This window comes from Nycticebus coucang, chromosome X, assembly GCF_027406575.1.
Source record: "Nycticebus coucang isolate mNycCou1 chromosome X, mNycCou1.pri, whole genome shotgun sequence".
Classification (NCBI taxonomy): Eukaryota; Metazoa; Chordata; class Mammalia; order Primates; family Lorisidae; genus Nycticebus; species Nycticebus coucang.
Window position 1 is genome coordinate 49,557,393 of NC_069804.1, and position 16,099 is coordinate 49,573,491.

Genomic DNA, 16,099 nt, shown 5'->3' on the forward strand with positions numbered 1-16,099 from the left:
CCAAACTTATCAACACTGTCCATTAATGTGAATGGCTTAAACTGCCCTCTAAAGAGACATAGGTTAGCTGACTGGATACAAAAACTCAGGCCAGACATTTGTTGCATACAAGAGTCACGTCTTAACTTAAAACGCAAATACAGACTCAGGGTGAAAGGATGGTCATCCATATTTCGGGAAAATGGTAACCAGAAAAAAGCAGGTGTTGCAATTTTATTTGCAGATACAATAGGCTTTAAACCAACAAAAGTAAGGAAGGACAAAAATGGTCACTTCATATTTGTTAAGGGTAATACTCAATATGATGAGATTTCAATTATTAATATCTACGCACCCAACCAGAATGCACCTCAATTCATAAGAGAAACTCTAACAGACATGAGCAACTTGATTTTCTCCAACTCTATAATAGTCAGAGATTTTAACACTCCTTTGGCATTGATGGATCTATCCTCCAACAAAAAGCTGAGTAAAGAAATTCTAGATTTAAATCGCATCGTCCAGTATTTAGATTTAGCAGACATCTACAGAACATTTCATCCCAACAAAACTGAATACACATACTTCTCATCAGCCCCCGGGACTTACTCCAGAATCGATCACATCTTAGGTCACAAGTCTAACCTCAGTAAATTTAAAGGAATAGAAATTATTCCATGCATCTTCTCGGACCATCATGGAATAAAACTTGAGATGAGTAACAACAGGAACCTGCATAAACATACAAAAACATGGAAGTTAAATAACCTTATGCTGAATGATAGCTGGGTCAGAGATGAGATCAAGAAGGAAATTGCCAAATTTCTGGCACAAAATGACAATGAAGACACAATCTATTAGAACTTCTGGGACACCGCAAAAGCAGTTCTAAGAGGGAAATTTATAGCACTGCAAGCCTTCCTCAGGAGAACGGAAAGAGAGGAAGTAAGCAACTTAATGGGACATCTGAAGAGACTGGAAATGGAATAACACTCCAACCCCAAATCCAGTAGAAGAAAAGAAATAACCAAAATCAGAGCAGAACTTAATGAAATTGAACACAAAACAATAATACAACAGATCAATAATTGAAAAAGTTGGTTTTTTTGTAAAGGTCAACAAAATAGATAAACCTTTGGCCAACCTAATCAGGAAAAAAAGAGTAAAATCTCTAATCTCATCAATCAGAAATAACAAAGACGAAATAACAACAGAATCCTCAGAAATCCAGAAAATCCTTAATGAATATTACAAGAAACTTTACTCTCAGAAATACGAAAATCTGAAGGAAATTGACCGTTACTTGGAAGCACATCACCTTCCAAGACTTAACCAAAATCAAGTGGAAATGTTGAACAGGCCCATATGAAGTTCAGAAATAACATCAACTATACAAAATCTCCCCCCCAAAAAAGCCCAGGAGTAGATGGTTTTACGTCAGAATTCTACCAAACCTTTAAAGAGGAATTAGTACCTATATTACTCAACCTGTTCCAAAAGGTAGAAAAAGAAGGAAGACTACCCAACACGTTCTATGAAGCAAACATCACCCTGATCCCCAAACCAGGAAAAGACACAATAAAAAAAGAAAATTATAGACCAATATCACTAATGAATATAGATGCAAAAATATTCAACAAGATTCTATCAAACAGAATCCAGCAACATATCAAACAAATCATACATCATGACCAAGTCGGTTTTATCCCAGGGTCTCAAGGCTGGTTCAATATACGTAAATCTATAAATGTAATTCAGCACATAAACAAATTAGAAAACAAAGACCATATGATTCTCTCAATCGATGCAGAAAAAGCTTTTGATAACATCCAACATCGCTTCATGATCAGAACACTAAGAAAATCGGTATAGAAGGGACATTTCTTAAACTGATAGAGACCATCTATGGCAAACCCACAGCCAATATCATATTGAATGGAATTAAATTGGAATCATTCCCACTCAAAGCAGGAACGAGACAAGGCTGCCCATTGTCTCCATTGCTCTTTAAGATTGTAATGGAAGTTTTAGCCACCGCAATTATGGAAGAAAAGGCGATCAAGGGTATCCACATAGGGTCAGAATAGATCAAACTTTCGCTCTTCGCAGATGATATGATTGTATATCTGGAAAATACTAGGGACTCTACTATAAAACTCTTAGAAGTGATCAAGGAATACAGCAGTGTCTCAGGTTACAAAATCAACATTCATAAATCGGTGGCCTTTATATATACCAAAAATATTCAAGTTGAAAAAACAATTAAGTATTCTATCCCATTCACAGTAGTGCCAAAGAAGATGAAATTCTTGGGAGTTTATCTAACAAAGAAGTGAAAGATCTATATAAAGAGAACTATGAAACTCTAAGAAAAGAGATAGCTGAGAATGTTAATAAATGGAAAAATATACCATGCTCATGGTTGGAAAGAATCAACATTGTTAAAATGTCCATACTACCCAAAGGAATATATAATTTCAACGCAATCCCCTTTAAAGCTCCACTGTCATACTGTAAAGATCTTGAAAAAACAATACTTCGTTTTATATGGAATCAGAAAAAACCTCGAATATCCAAGACATTACTCAAAAATAAAAACAAAGCAGGAGGAATCACGGTACCAGACCTCAGACTATAGTACAAATCAATAGTGATCAAAACAGCATGGTACTGGCATAAAAACAGAGAAGTAGATGTCTGCAACAGAATAGAGAACCAAGAGATGAATCCAGCTAATTACAGTTATTTAAACTTTGACAAGCCAATTAAAAACATTCAGTGGGGAAAAGATTCCCTATTTAACAAATGGTGCTGGGTGAACTGGCTGGCAACCTGTAGAAGACTGAAAGTGGACCCACACCTCTCACCATTAACTAAGATAGACTCTCACTGGATTAAAGATTTAAACCTAAGACATGAAATTATAAAAATACTAGAAGATAGTGCAGGGAAAACCCTTGAAGAAATTGGGTTGGGCGAGTTTTTTATGAGAAGGACGCCCTGGGCAATAGAAGCTGCTTAAAAAATACACTATTGGGACTTGATCAAACTAAAAAGCTTCTGCACAGCCAAGAACACAGTAAGTAAAGCAAGCAAACAGCCCTCAGAATGGGAGAAGATATTTGCAGTTTATGTCTCCGACAAAGGTTTAATAACCAGAATCCACAGAGAACTCAAATGCATTGGCAAGAAAAGAACAAGGGATCCCATCGCAGGGTGGGCATGGGATTTGAAGAGAAACTTCTCTGAAGAAGACAGGTGCACAGCCTGCAGACATATGAAAAAATGCTCATCATCTTTAATCATCAGAGAAATGCAAATCAAAACTACTTTGAGATATCATCTAACTCCAGTGAGACTAGCCTATATCACAAAATCCCAAGACCAGATATGTTGGCGTGGATGTGTAGAAAAGGGAACACTTTTGCACTGCTGGTGGGAATGCAAATTAATACATTCCTTTTGGAAAGAGATATGGAGAACACTTGGAGATCTAAAAATAGATCTGCCATTCATTCCTGTAATCCCTCTACTGGGCATATACCCAAAAGACCAAAAATCACACCATAACAAAGATATTTGTACCAGAATGTTTATTGCAGCCCAATTCATAATTGCTAAGTCATGGAAAAAGCCCAAGTGCCCATCGATCCAGGAATGGATCAATAAATTGTGGTATATGTACACCATGGAATATAATGAAGCCTTAATAAAAGATGGAGACTTTACCTCTTTCATGTTTACATGGATGGAGCTGGAACATATTCTTCTTAGTAAAGTGTCTCAAGAATGGAAAAAAAAAGTACCCAAAGTACTCACCCTTATTATGAAACTAATGCAGGACCTTCACATGAAAGCTATAACCCATTTACAACCTACAAATAGGGAGAAGGGGGAAAGGGCGTGGAGGGAGGGGGGAGGTAGTTGGAGGGAGGGTGATTAATGGGATTACACCTGTGGTGCATCTTACAAGGGTATATGTGAATCCTAGTAAATGTGGAATGTAAAGGTCTTAGCAAAAAAACTAAGAAAATGCTTTGAAAGCTATGTTAACTAGTGTGATGAAAATGTGTCAAACGATCTATGAACCAAGTGTATGGTGCCCCATGATCATATTAATGTACACAGCTATGATTTAATAAAAATAAAAAAATAAACCAAAAAAAGAATTAAACAAACTTCAGAAGATAAAAAAATAAAATAAAAACAGAAAAAAGGGAAAGAATGGGTTGAGTAAAAGGGAATATTTACAAAAATAAGAGAGGCACAGAAAGTGGGAGATAGGACTAGTAAAGCTGCACAGTAGGGTACTTTGACCCACACCTTAGAACACCCCAACCTCCAGGGGTGCTGGGTTGGGTGGTTCCCTTGAGGTCAGCAGCTCTTTGCCAGCCTGAGCAGACATGGTACTCCCCACCTCCACCAAATAGAAATCAAAAACAGAAATAGTATACATCAAACCAAACCAAACTAACAGAAAACCTTACAGGATAAAATTAGGGTAGAAACACTAGCAAATATGAAGTTCTTATTATTAAAGAAGGCAACAATGGAAAATTATATTTACAGTAGAAAAATGAAGAAAAAAGAGAAAAATCTGGGGAGAAAAAGTTGAAATTGAAAAAAAAAGGAAAAAAGGAAAAACCAAAACTAAAAACAAAGCAGTATATATATCTTGCTGAATATTGTCTGGGCAACAGGTTATTTTCTGGTATATGAGATACTAATCACAATGCTGATACAGCTGTACGAGATGGAGACTAGAGGCCTCTGCTGTCTTCTTTACCCTCAAACCTCACAGGGTTGAGAGCCTGAATTTCTCCTCAGCCTGCTTAAAAGACACTTTAAGCCATTAATTTTGGCTAAGCAGAGGCATTTCCAGGAAATCATGTGTCACTGGGATCTCTTTTGAAGTGGCTGCTTGCTTATCAGGTGTGCCAGAACTGGCCTCACTGTATGCCCCTGAGGTCCGAGGCTGCAAGGTGGCTCTCCTACTGCTGAACACTGAAAGCTCTACTCCTACCCTTCATCTCAGTCCCAGCCTTTGGCGCTGTTCACAGTCACTAGATCACTCACCCAAGGTCTCCCTGCCAGAGCCTCACTCTGTCACCCTGAGGGCAGAGCCTTCAGGGCAGCTCTCCCTCAATGGCTGCGCTACACACAGCCAAACACTGATAGCTATGTTCTGACCCAGAGGCTCAGTCTCAGACCCTGGACAATGTTTAATGTCACCTGCACTCTCACCCAAGTTCTCCCAAGGCAATTCAATGGAGTGCTCAAGTCCAAAAAGAAAGAATGAAAGGAAGAAAAACCCACAGGGAAGGCCTTCCCCTGTCTGCAGTCTCTGTGCTGTTGTAATTACAGCCACGGCAGCCACCACAGCCTCCCCAAATGCAACCACTTGCCATTTCTCCACTGGTTTTGTCATTTTCCTGGGGTCTAGAAATCTCTAGACTCTAGACTATGGCTCCCTGCATCCCCAAAGTGATGTTTCTGGGTAGAGCCCACAAGCCAGAGGTGCTTGGAGTCTTCTCTCCTGATTTTAACTGCACTTGGTTGCAAAGAAGTGTTACTTGGCCACCATCTTGCTTCCCTCCCACTTCTTTGATGATTAGTGAGATTATAGTTATTTAATTTGCTTATCACCCATGAATATTTCTTTTATAAATTGTTTGCCTATATTCTTTGCTCAGTTTTCTATTAGGTTGTTCATCTTTTTCTGATTTATTTGACTAACACTCATTATTTCCTATATGGTTGATAAAAAACATTTGATTTCCCATTTGACCCAGGAATTATTGTGGAGAGTGGCTTTATGTTTCCAAGCAACTGAAGAATTTTTAATTTGAAATGTTTCTGTTTTTTTCAAAATTTATTGCACTTAGGTTAGAAATGTAAACTGTGCAGTATCTGTGTTTTGGAATTTATTGAGGTTTACTTCATGGTGTAGTAAGTAATCTTTTAAAAATATTTCCATGCACACTGATAAAATGTGTATTTTCTTTTGCAGATTATGTATATACATCTATCAAATTGATCATATTCTTATATATGCAGATCCTTTTCCTTACCAGTTTTTTCCTTAATGTAAGATACTAATAGGTTAATTAAAGTTTTATTTTTTGTGAATTTATCTGTATTTTTAATTTTCTTTTTTACTTTTAAATGTAATGTTATTTAACGCAAATGTTTTATGACTACCGTATCTCATTTTATTTATTTATTTATTTTTATTCAATCATAGCTGTGTACAATAATGCATTTATGGGGTACAATGTGCTGGTTTTATATACAATTTGAAATACAACAAACTGGTTAACATAGCCTTCACCGCACTTTCTTAATTATTATGTTAAGACATTTATACTCTACACTTAGTAGATTTGACATGTACCCTTGTAAAATGCACCATAGGTTTTAAGCTGCATATTTTAAATAAAATTATCCTTTTGTCCTACTCAATTTTTTTTCTATCTTCATTGCTTTTTTTTTTTAATAAAATATTGAAACTTGTTATCATTCTATTTTAGGCTTATCTCTTATAAATAGCATATGCTTTTTTACCCTATTTTATCCCAACATAAGAGTCGTTGTTTTTATATTCTTCTTAGTAAATTATCTCAAGAATGGAAAAATAGTATCCAATGTATTCACTACTACTATTAAATCAGTATATAGTCACCCATACTTTCATAGGAATGGTAAAACAAACAATAGTCCAGAAAGAAGGAGGAAAGAGGAAAGAGAGTACAGGGGAGGGAGGAGGTTGGGATGAGAGAGGGTTTTGGGGGGGATCCAACCTAATTGCATAATGCAATGATACATTTCTATATAATTAAGAATAGAGTATGAATGTTTTTTATCACAACAAATAAGTAAGCAAGGAGATGGTTATGTTAAATAGTTAGATGTAAGTATTCCACATTGTACATCAAATCAGCACATTGTACCCCATAAATGCATTAATGTACACAGTTATGACTTAATAAAGAATTAAAAATATAATGAGTATGTGAAGTAATGCATATGCTAATTAGTTCAATTTAGCCATTTCATCATGTGTAAATTTTTTTTACCTGATTATTTTTTATTTCCACCCAATAAATACAGACAATAAATATAATGATTTCTACATCCAATAATAAGCATTGATTCCCAGACCACAGGAGAAGAGATGACCTCTCCAGGAAGTTCATATACACTTTGCAGTTGTCCACTCTGAGTATCCAAGATCCAGAATTTCCCATCTGTAGATGCTGCTGCCAGCAATATTTCATTGCTGTGATCTTGGTTATGGAAAGCAAACGGTGTTTCATATACCCATGAAGTAGTTTCTAATTTCCATTGGAGGTGATCTTTCTTGTTACAACAGTAGATAAAGCAATCGTGGGAACCAAAGAATATATCTTGCTCTGATGCTGAGATACATGGGGATGAAAAGATCAGTTCACTGGTAGAGAATTGCCAAACTTGTTCTCCCAAGTGAGTAAAGCAGAGTAAATTCCCATCAACACAGCCAATGCAAATATATTGTAAGCAACACTGCAGAGAAGAGAAGAGCGGCATTCCACAGCAATGTTTCCAAATTATGTTCCCAGTAGCAGGATTTACAGCCAGTAAAAATCCTCCCAGTGTAGCACAATACAGATGATGTGGGTTCAGGCTCAAACAAGGAGAAGAAAAGACAGTGCCTCCACATTTTAACTTCTAAACACACTTCTTTTTATAAATATCTAAAGCATATGCATGCTGGTCATGACAGCCAATGTACAGGAGTCCTGTGGTTGGATCCACTGTTGCCGAGCTTTTGACAGCATCTTCGGTAATAAACGTCCAGTATTTTTCTCCAGTATTACTTTTTAGAACATAAGCTAATCCATCATAACAGCCCACTATAATAGAGTTTCCACACTTAGATACACATGCTGAAGATTCAATTTGATCTCCCAAAATCTGTTCCCATTTCACTTTCCCTGAGTAAAGGTCAACTGCCTTCATTTGTGAGAATGGGAACCAAGGTACATAGTTGCAGAGGACTTATCAAAAGCTGGTATTATAAATAGTGGTGAAGCATCTACACATTTGCCTGTGTCCGACCTCCACCTCATGCATAACTCTGTTTTCTCAGACTCTGCCAAAGGTTTCCCTTTTCAGAAACTTCTGCAACAAAGGATAGGTCTTTTGACTTCCTGATAAGAGCTAGAGGATTTAAACTTTTCCAATTTTGACTGTTCGTGAAATTAAATCAGAAGAACAGACTGTTCCTAACTTAGTTAAAGACATAGTAGGATCCACAGACAAAACCTGACTCCCTCTGTTGAGTGCAAAAGCCTCAATCTCATTGTCGCAATTTAAAGGCATGAAAGATTTCTGATGCAGATATTTGCCACCAGCTTCCTCTTGATTAATGTCACTGAGTTTCCTTTTTGTGGCACAACTCTTGCCGAGTGTCAGATCTTCATTGGCAAACACCATTTGAAAGATGTGACTATAAATCTCTAAAAGGGAACTGCTGAGAATCATTTCCAGAAGCCTGGGTATGAATACATCAATAAGTTTTTCAATCTCATTGAGGAGTTCTATGGACTTTAAGGAATCACCACCACTATTTAAGAAGAGTGACTCATCAGGAATCTTCAAAGGATCTTCTGAGAGATGCAGAATAGACTTCCACAAATACTGTCATTTTCCCAAAGTTCCTCTTTTCCATTGAGCTTATACTTAGACTTCAAGTTTATGCAGTTCAAATATAACTTGTTTAACTCAGAAACATCAATCTTGCCATGAGATGTAAATGGCAGTGCATCAATCAATACAAGTTCATCTGGGATTGCATGACTTGGAAGATGTTTCTGCAGTTCATTAAAGATGTAATCCTTTACTAAATTACCTTTGGACACAATGAAGAGAATCAATTTTTCCTGTTTATACCATGTAACGGCACAAGATTCCACTTGCTGAAGTTCTTCAGCAACCTGTTGCACAAATTCAATGTTAAGACATTTGCCATGACGTTTGATCTGACTGTCTTTTCATCCTAAGAAAAATATCTCTCCATTTTTCACAGTAACAAAGTCTACTGTAGCTCACATTGTGCCAAGTGGTACAGTCAATTCATCATCTAGAAAACATACTCTGCTACTACCACCTAAAAATACATGGCCATTGCCTTCTTGAATTGTGCAACTGTTAGTATCTCTGACTTCAATTACTGTTCCAAGCAGTGGAAATCCCACTTGTACAGGAATTTCACATTTCAAAGTAGAGTTAAGAATCTTCTCTGGAATCCTATAAAAGGTTGCTCAACTTTATACTTCTGTGATTCCATAAACATTAAATATGTGTGTTTTATTGCCTTCTCCTGTCCAGCTTTTGAGAACAGTCAATGATAGAAATGCTTTGCCACCAAGAGCTAATACTCGAAGGAAAGTACTGGCTGATAAAATACTTGATTTGAAAAAGCAAAGTAATAAATTCAGCTCCAAATCTTCTGGGAAGTACTGGGTGTTAAAACACTTGATTTGAAAAAGCAAAATAGGTGGCTCGGTCTCCCGGCTGCGCGCGGAGCAGGAGAGCTCTCCTCACACCCGCGCTTCCTCGTGGAGGGGTTGGAGCTGCGGCACCGCAGGCCTGAGTTGCCCATTCTCTGCTGTCTCCTTCTGTTCCTCAGGGTTCCCGCGTCTGCTGGCCCTCCGACGCTGCTCAGGAATTGTACAAGAAACTGAAGTTTTGATTCCAGTATATTTTGAATCGAAACCAGAGATGTACTAGAGTTTAGATTCTTTCACTTGATTAAGTCCACAGGCACAAGAACTTAAAGAGAAAGAGGAAGTGAAAGGAAAATTAGGGCAAGGAAACAGATAAAAGTAATCACTCATGAGGAAGAATCAGCAGAAAACTCCAGGCAACATGAAGAACCAGTCCAGAACAACCCCGCCAAGGGACCATGAGGTAGCTACTGCAGATGATTCCACCTATAAAGAAATGTGAGGTATGACAGAAAGGGAATTAAGAATACACATGTTGAAAACAATGAAAGAAATGATGGAAACAATGAAGGAAACTGCTAATAAAGTGGAAAATAACCAAAAGGAAATCCAAAAACAGAATCAAATCAGAGATGAACGATATGAAGAAAATAAAAAGGATATAGCAGAGCTGAAGGAAATGAAACAGTCAATCAGGGAACTTAAAGATGCAATGGAAAGTATCAGCAACAGGTCAGACCATGCAGAAGAAAGAATTTCAGAGGTAGAAGACAAAGTTTTTGAGATAACTCAGATAGTAAAAGAGGCAGAAATGAAGAGAGAGAAAGCAGAACGTTCACTGTCAGAATTATGGGACTTTATGAAGCGTTCCAACATATGAGTTATAGGAATTCCAGAAGGGGAAGAAGAATGCCCCAGAAGAATGGAAGCCATACTAGAGAATACTATAAAAGAAAATTTCCCAAACATCACCAAAGATTCTGACACACTGCTTTCAGAGGGATATCGGACCCCAGGTCGCCTCAACTCTAACCGAGCTTCTCCAAGACACATTGTGATGAACCTGTCCAAAGTCAAGACAAAAGAAAAGATTCTGCAAGCTGCCAGGAGTAAGCGCCAGTTGACCTACAGGGGCAAACCCATCAGAGTGACCGCACAATTCTCTAATGAAACTTTCCAAGCAAGAAGACAATGGTCATCTACCTTTAATCTACTTAAACAGAACAATTTTCAGCCCAGAATTCTGTACCCTGCTAAGCTAAGCTTCAAAATTGACGGAGAAATCAAATCATTTACGGATATGCAAACATTGAGGAAATTCGCCACAACGAGACCAGCTCTACAGGAAATACTTCAACCTGTTCTGCACACTGACGACCACAATGGATCAGCAGCAAAGTAAGAACTCAGAAATCAAAGGACAGAACCTAACCTCCACACTGATGCAAAAGATAAAACTAAGCAATGGACTGTCACCAAATAAGACGAATAGAATACTATCACACTTATCAATTATCTCCATAAATGTTAATGGCTTGAGTTCCCCACTGAAGAGACATAGATTGGCTGACTGGATTAAAAAACACAAGCCATCCATTGGCTGTCTGCAAGAAACACACCTGGCTTCAAAAGACAAATTCAAGCTCTGAGTCAAGGGTTGGAAGACAATTTTTCAGGCAAATGGAATTCAGAAGAAAAGAGGAGTTGCAATCTTATTTTCAGATACATGTGGATTTAAAGCAACTAAAGTCAAAAAAGACAAAGATGGTCACTTTATATTGGTCAAGGGAAAACTACAACAAGAAGACATTTCAATTCTAAATATTTATGCAACCAATTTAAATGCTCCCAGATTCTTGAAGCAGACCTTACTCAGTCTGAGCAATATGATATCTGATAATACCATCATAACAGGGGACTTTAACACACCTCTTACAGAGCTGGACAGATCCTCTAAACAGAAATTAAACAAATATATAAGAGATTTAAATGAGACCCTAGAACAACTATGCTTGATAGACGCATATAGAACACTCCACCCCAAAGATAAAGAATATACATTCTTCTCATCACCCCATGGAACATTCTCCAAAATTGATCATATCCTGGGACACAAAACAAATATCAACAGAATCAAAAGAATTCAAATTTTACCTTGTATCTTCTCAGACCATAAGGCACTAAAGGTGGAACTCAACTCTAACAAAAATGCTTGACCCCACCCAAAGGCATGGAAATTAAACAATCTTCTGTTGAATAACAGATGGGTGCAGGAAGAAATAAAACAGGAAATCATTAACTTCCTTGAGCATAACAACAATGAAGACACAACCTACCAAAACCTGTGGGATACGGCAAAAGCAGTTTTGAGAGGAAAATTCATTGCTTTAGATGCCTACATTCGAAAAACAGAAAGAGAGCACATCAACAATCTCACAAGAGATCTTATGGAATTGGAAAAAGAAGAACAATCTAAGCCTAAACTCAGTAGAAGAAAAGAAATATCCAAAATCAAATCAGAGATCAATGAAATTGAAAACAAAAGAATCATTCAGAAAATTAATGAAACAAGGAGTTGGTTTTTTGAAAAAACAAATAAAATAGATAAACCATTGGCCAGACTAACTAGAAATAGAAAAGTAAAATCTCTAGTAACCTCAATCAGAAACGATAAAGGGGAAATAACAACTGATCCCACAGATACAAGAGATCATCTCTGAATACTACCAGAAACTCTATGCCCAGAAATTTGACAATGTGAAGGAAATGGATCAATATTTGGAATCACACCCTCTCCCTAGACTTAGCCAGGAAGAAACAGACTTCCTGAACAGACCAATTTCAAGCACTGAGATCAAACAAACAATAAAAAAGCTTCCAACTAAAAAATGCCCTGGTCCAGATGGCTTCACTTCAGAATTCTATCAAACCTTCAAGGAAAAGCTTATTCCTGTACTGCAGAAATTATTCCAAAAAATTGAGGAAGAAGGAATCTTCCTCAACACATTCTATGAAGCAAACATCACCCTGATATCAAAACCAGGAAAAGACCCAAACAAAAAGGAGAATTTCAGACCAATCTCACTCATGAATACAGATGAAAAAATTCTCAACAAAATCCTAGCCAATAGATTACAGCTTATCATCAAAAAAGTCATTCATCATGATCAAGTAGGCTTCATCCCAGGGATGCAAGGCTGGTTTAACATACGCAAGTCCATAAACGTTATCCACCATATTAACAGAGGCAAAAATAAAGATCACATGATCCTCTCAATAGATGCAGAAAAAGCATTTGATAAAATCCAGCATCCTTTTCTAATTAGAACACTGAAGAGTATAGACATAGGTGGCACATTTCTAAAACTGATTGAAGCTATCTATGACAAACCCACAGCCAATATTTTACTGAATGGAATAAAACTGAAAGCTTTTCCTCTTAGAACTGGAACCAGACAAGGTTGTCCTCTGTCACCTTTACTATTCAACATAGTGCTGGAAGTTCTATCCAATACAATTAGGCAAGACAAGGAAATAAAGGGAATCCAAATGGGAGCAGAGGAGGTCAAACTCTCCCTCTTTGCTGACGACATGATCTTATACTTAGAGAACACCAAAGACTCAACCACAAGACTCCTAGAAGTCATCAAAAAATACAGTAATGTTTCAGGATATAAAATCAATGTCCACAAGTCAGTAGCCTTTGTATACACCAATAACATTCAAGATGAGAAGCTAATTAAGGACACAACTCCCTTCGCCATAGTTTCAAAGAAAATGAAATACCTAGGAATATACCTAACGAAGGAGGTGAAGGACCTCTATAAAGAAAACTATGAACTCCTCAGAAAGGAAATAGCAGAGGATATTAACAAATGGAAGAACATACCATGCTCATGGATGGGAAGAATCAACATTGTTAAAATGTCTATACTTCCCAAAGCAATCTACCTATTCAATGCCATTCCTATCAAAATACCTACATCGTACTTTCAAGATTTGGAAAAAATGATTCTGCGTTTTGTATAGAACCGGAAAAAAACCCGTATAGCTAAGGCAGTCCTTAGTAACAAAAATAAAGCTGGGGGCATCAGCATACCAGATTTTAGTCTGTACTGCAAAGCCATAGTGGTCAAGACAGCATGGTACTGGCACAAAAACAGAGACATAGACACTTGGAATCGAAGTGAACACCAAGAAATGAAACTAACATCTTACAACCACCTAATCTTCGATAAACGAAACAAGAACTTACCTTGGGGGAAAGACTCCGTATTCAATAAATGGTGTTGGGAGAATTGGATGTCTACATGTAAAAGACTGAAACTGGACCCACACCTTTCCCCACTCACAAAAATTGATTCAAGATGAATAAAGGACTTAAATTTAAGGCATGAAACAATAAAAATCCTCAAAGAAAGCATAGGAAAAACACTGGAAGATATTGGCCTGGGGGAAGACTTCATGAAGAAGACTGCCATGGCAATTGCAGCAACAACAAAAATAAGCAAATGGGACTTCATTAAACTGAAAAGCTTCTGTACAGCTAAGGAGACAATAACCAAAGCAAAGAGACAACCTACACAACGGGAAAGGATATTTCCATATTTTCAATCAGACCAAAGCTTGATAACCAGGATCTATAGAGAACTCAAATTAATCCACATGAAAAAAGCCAACAATCCCTTATATCAATGGGCAAGAGACATGAATAGAACTTTCTCTAAAGACGACAGACGAACGGCTAACAAACACATGAAAAAATGTTCATCATCTCTATATATTAGAGAAATGCAAATCAAAACAACCCTGAGATATCATCTAACCCCAGTGAGAATGGCCCACATCACAAAATCTCAAAACTGCAGATGCTGGCGTGGATGTGGAGAGAAGGGAACACTTTTACACTGCTGGTGGGACTGCAAACTAGTACAACCTTTCTGGAAGGAAGTATGGAGAAACCTCAAAGCACTCAAGCTAGACCTCCCATTTGATCCTGCAATCCCATTACTGGGCATCTACCCAGAAGGAAAGAAATCCTTTTATCATAAGGACACTTGCACTAGACTGTTTATTGCAGCTCAATTTACAATTGCCAAAATGTGGAAACAGCCTAAATGCCCCCCAACCCAGGAATGGATTAACAAGCTGTGGTATATGTATACCATGGAATACTATTCAGCCATTAAAAAAAATGGAGACTTTACATCCTTCGTATTAACCTGGATGGACGTGGAAGACATTATTCTTAGTAAAGCATCACAAGAATGGAGAAGCATGAATCCTATGTACTCAATCTTGATATGAGGACAATTAATGACAATTAAGTTTATGGGGGGGGAAGCAGAAAGAGGGATGGAGGGAGGGTGGTGGGGCCTTAGTGTGTGTCACACTTTATTGGGGCAAGACATGATTGCAAGAGGGACTTTACCTAACAACTGCAATCAGTGTAACTGGCTTATTGTACCCTCAGTGAATCCCCAACAATAAAAAAAAAAAAAAAGAAAAAGAAAAATAATAAATTCAGCTCCAAATCTTCTAAGCAATGATGGTGTTGCCTACAACATAGTCACTTTGTGATGGGAAAAGAGAACAGAAGCTAATTTTGATGGGAGCGCCTTGACAACAGTAAGCAGAGTGGCACCTCCATAAAGTAACAAATATTTCCACAACAGAAGGATCGAAGGCCAGAGGTGAAGCCAGAAATAAAATATCTTCTTGTGTGATGTTAAAAAGTATCTGGAAATGCTGGATATTTGGTACTAGTATACTCATGAGGCACTCTGATGACCTTTGGTACTCCTGTAGTCCCTGAGATATGGAGAACATAGGCTAAGCAATGCTTTAGCCTCATGTCCATGTGTTCTTCTGCTTTTTCTTCATTGCAGTTCTCAGAACTTATGCTGTCTTTTATCATTTATTTTTCATAGTGCTCTTTTCTATCACTCAGCATCAAGTTCACCTCACCATTTTTCCACTGAAGTGTGAAGAGTAATAGGTCATTATGTTCAACTGTAAATGTATTATAGATCAATAATGTTTCATAGGAAGACCTGAATCTATTACTTTGTTTTTTTCCAACAAGGATATACTTTAGGTTACATTTTTTTTCAGAAAATAAGTTGAGTGATGATGGTAAATCTGGATCAATAGGAGCATAAGCAGCAGGGACTTGGAGAATTCCTAAAATCCAAGAAGGTAAATTAATCCCAGGCTGGCAGTACAGTCCAATTCTCAAATTCCTTGGAAGTCAGTGTGAAAGAAGAAAATTTGATAATCCCAAAGCAACAGTAACCACAGTCTTGTAGGTACAATAAAGTGGAGGCTGGTTATTAACATTCATCAAAACGCACTGCTACTTTGTCCAAATAAAGAGAGGCAGTCTGATGCACCAGTTCCTGTAGAGTCATTTCACTGAAGTTTATCTAAACAACTTGTAACAGAGAACTCACAAATCTATACAATAACTCTGCTGTTTTTCTACTTTTAATTTCCAGTTTTTCCAGAGGTTGCTACAGAGAAGTCACAATCCATTCTTGTTATTTCAGGTTTTCATTCTCATTCATGTAGTCCCAAATGTATTCCCTCCAGTAGAGAATACTATACCTACTGGATACCCAGACATTTCTGAG

At 37.4% G+C, this 16,099-nt stretch overlaps 1 pseudogene across 1 annotated transcript; it reads right to left on the minus strand.

Annotated features, from left to right (window-relative positions):
- Positions 1 to 7,062: 7,062 nt before the first annotated feature.
- Positions 7,063 to 15,877, minus strand: LOC128577467 (beta-alanine-activating enzyme-like; annotated as a pseudogene). The gene is made up of 2 exons (XR_008377576.1): positions 14,986 to 15,877; positions 7,063 to 9,436 (listed from the first exon to the last, which is right to left on the minus strand). The product of XR_008377576.1 is annotated as a beta-alanine-activating enzyme-like (transcript).
- Positions 15,878 to 16,099: the final 222 nt, after the last annotated feature.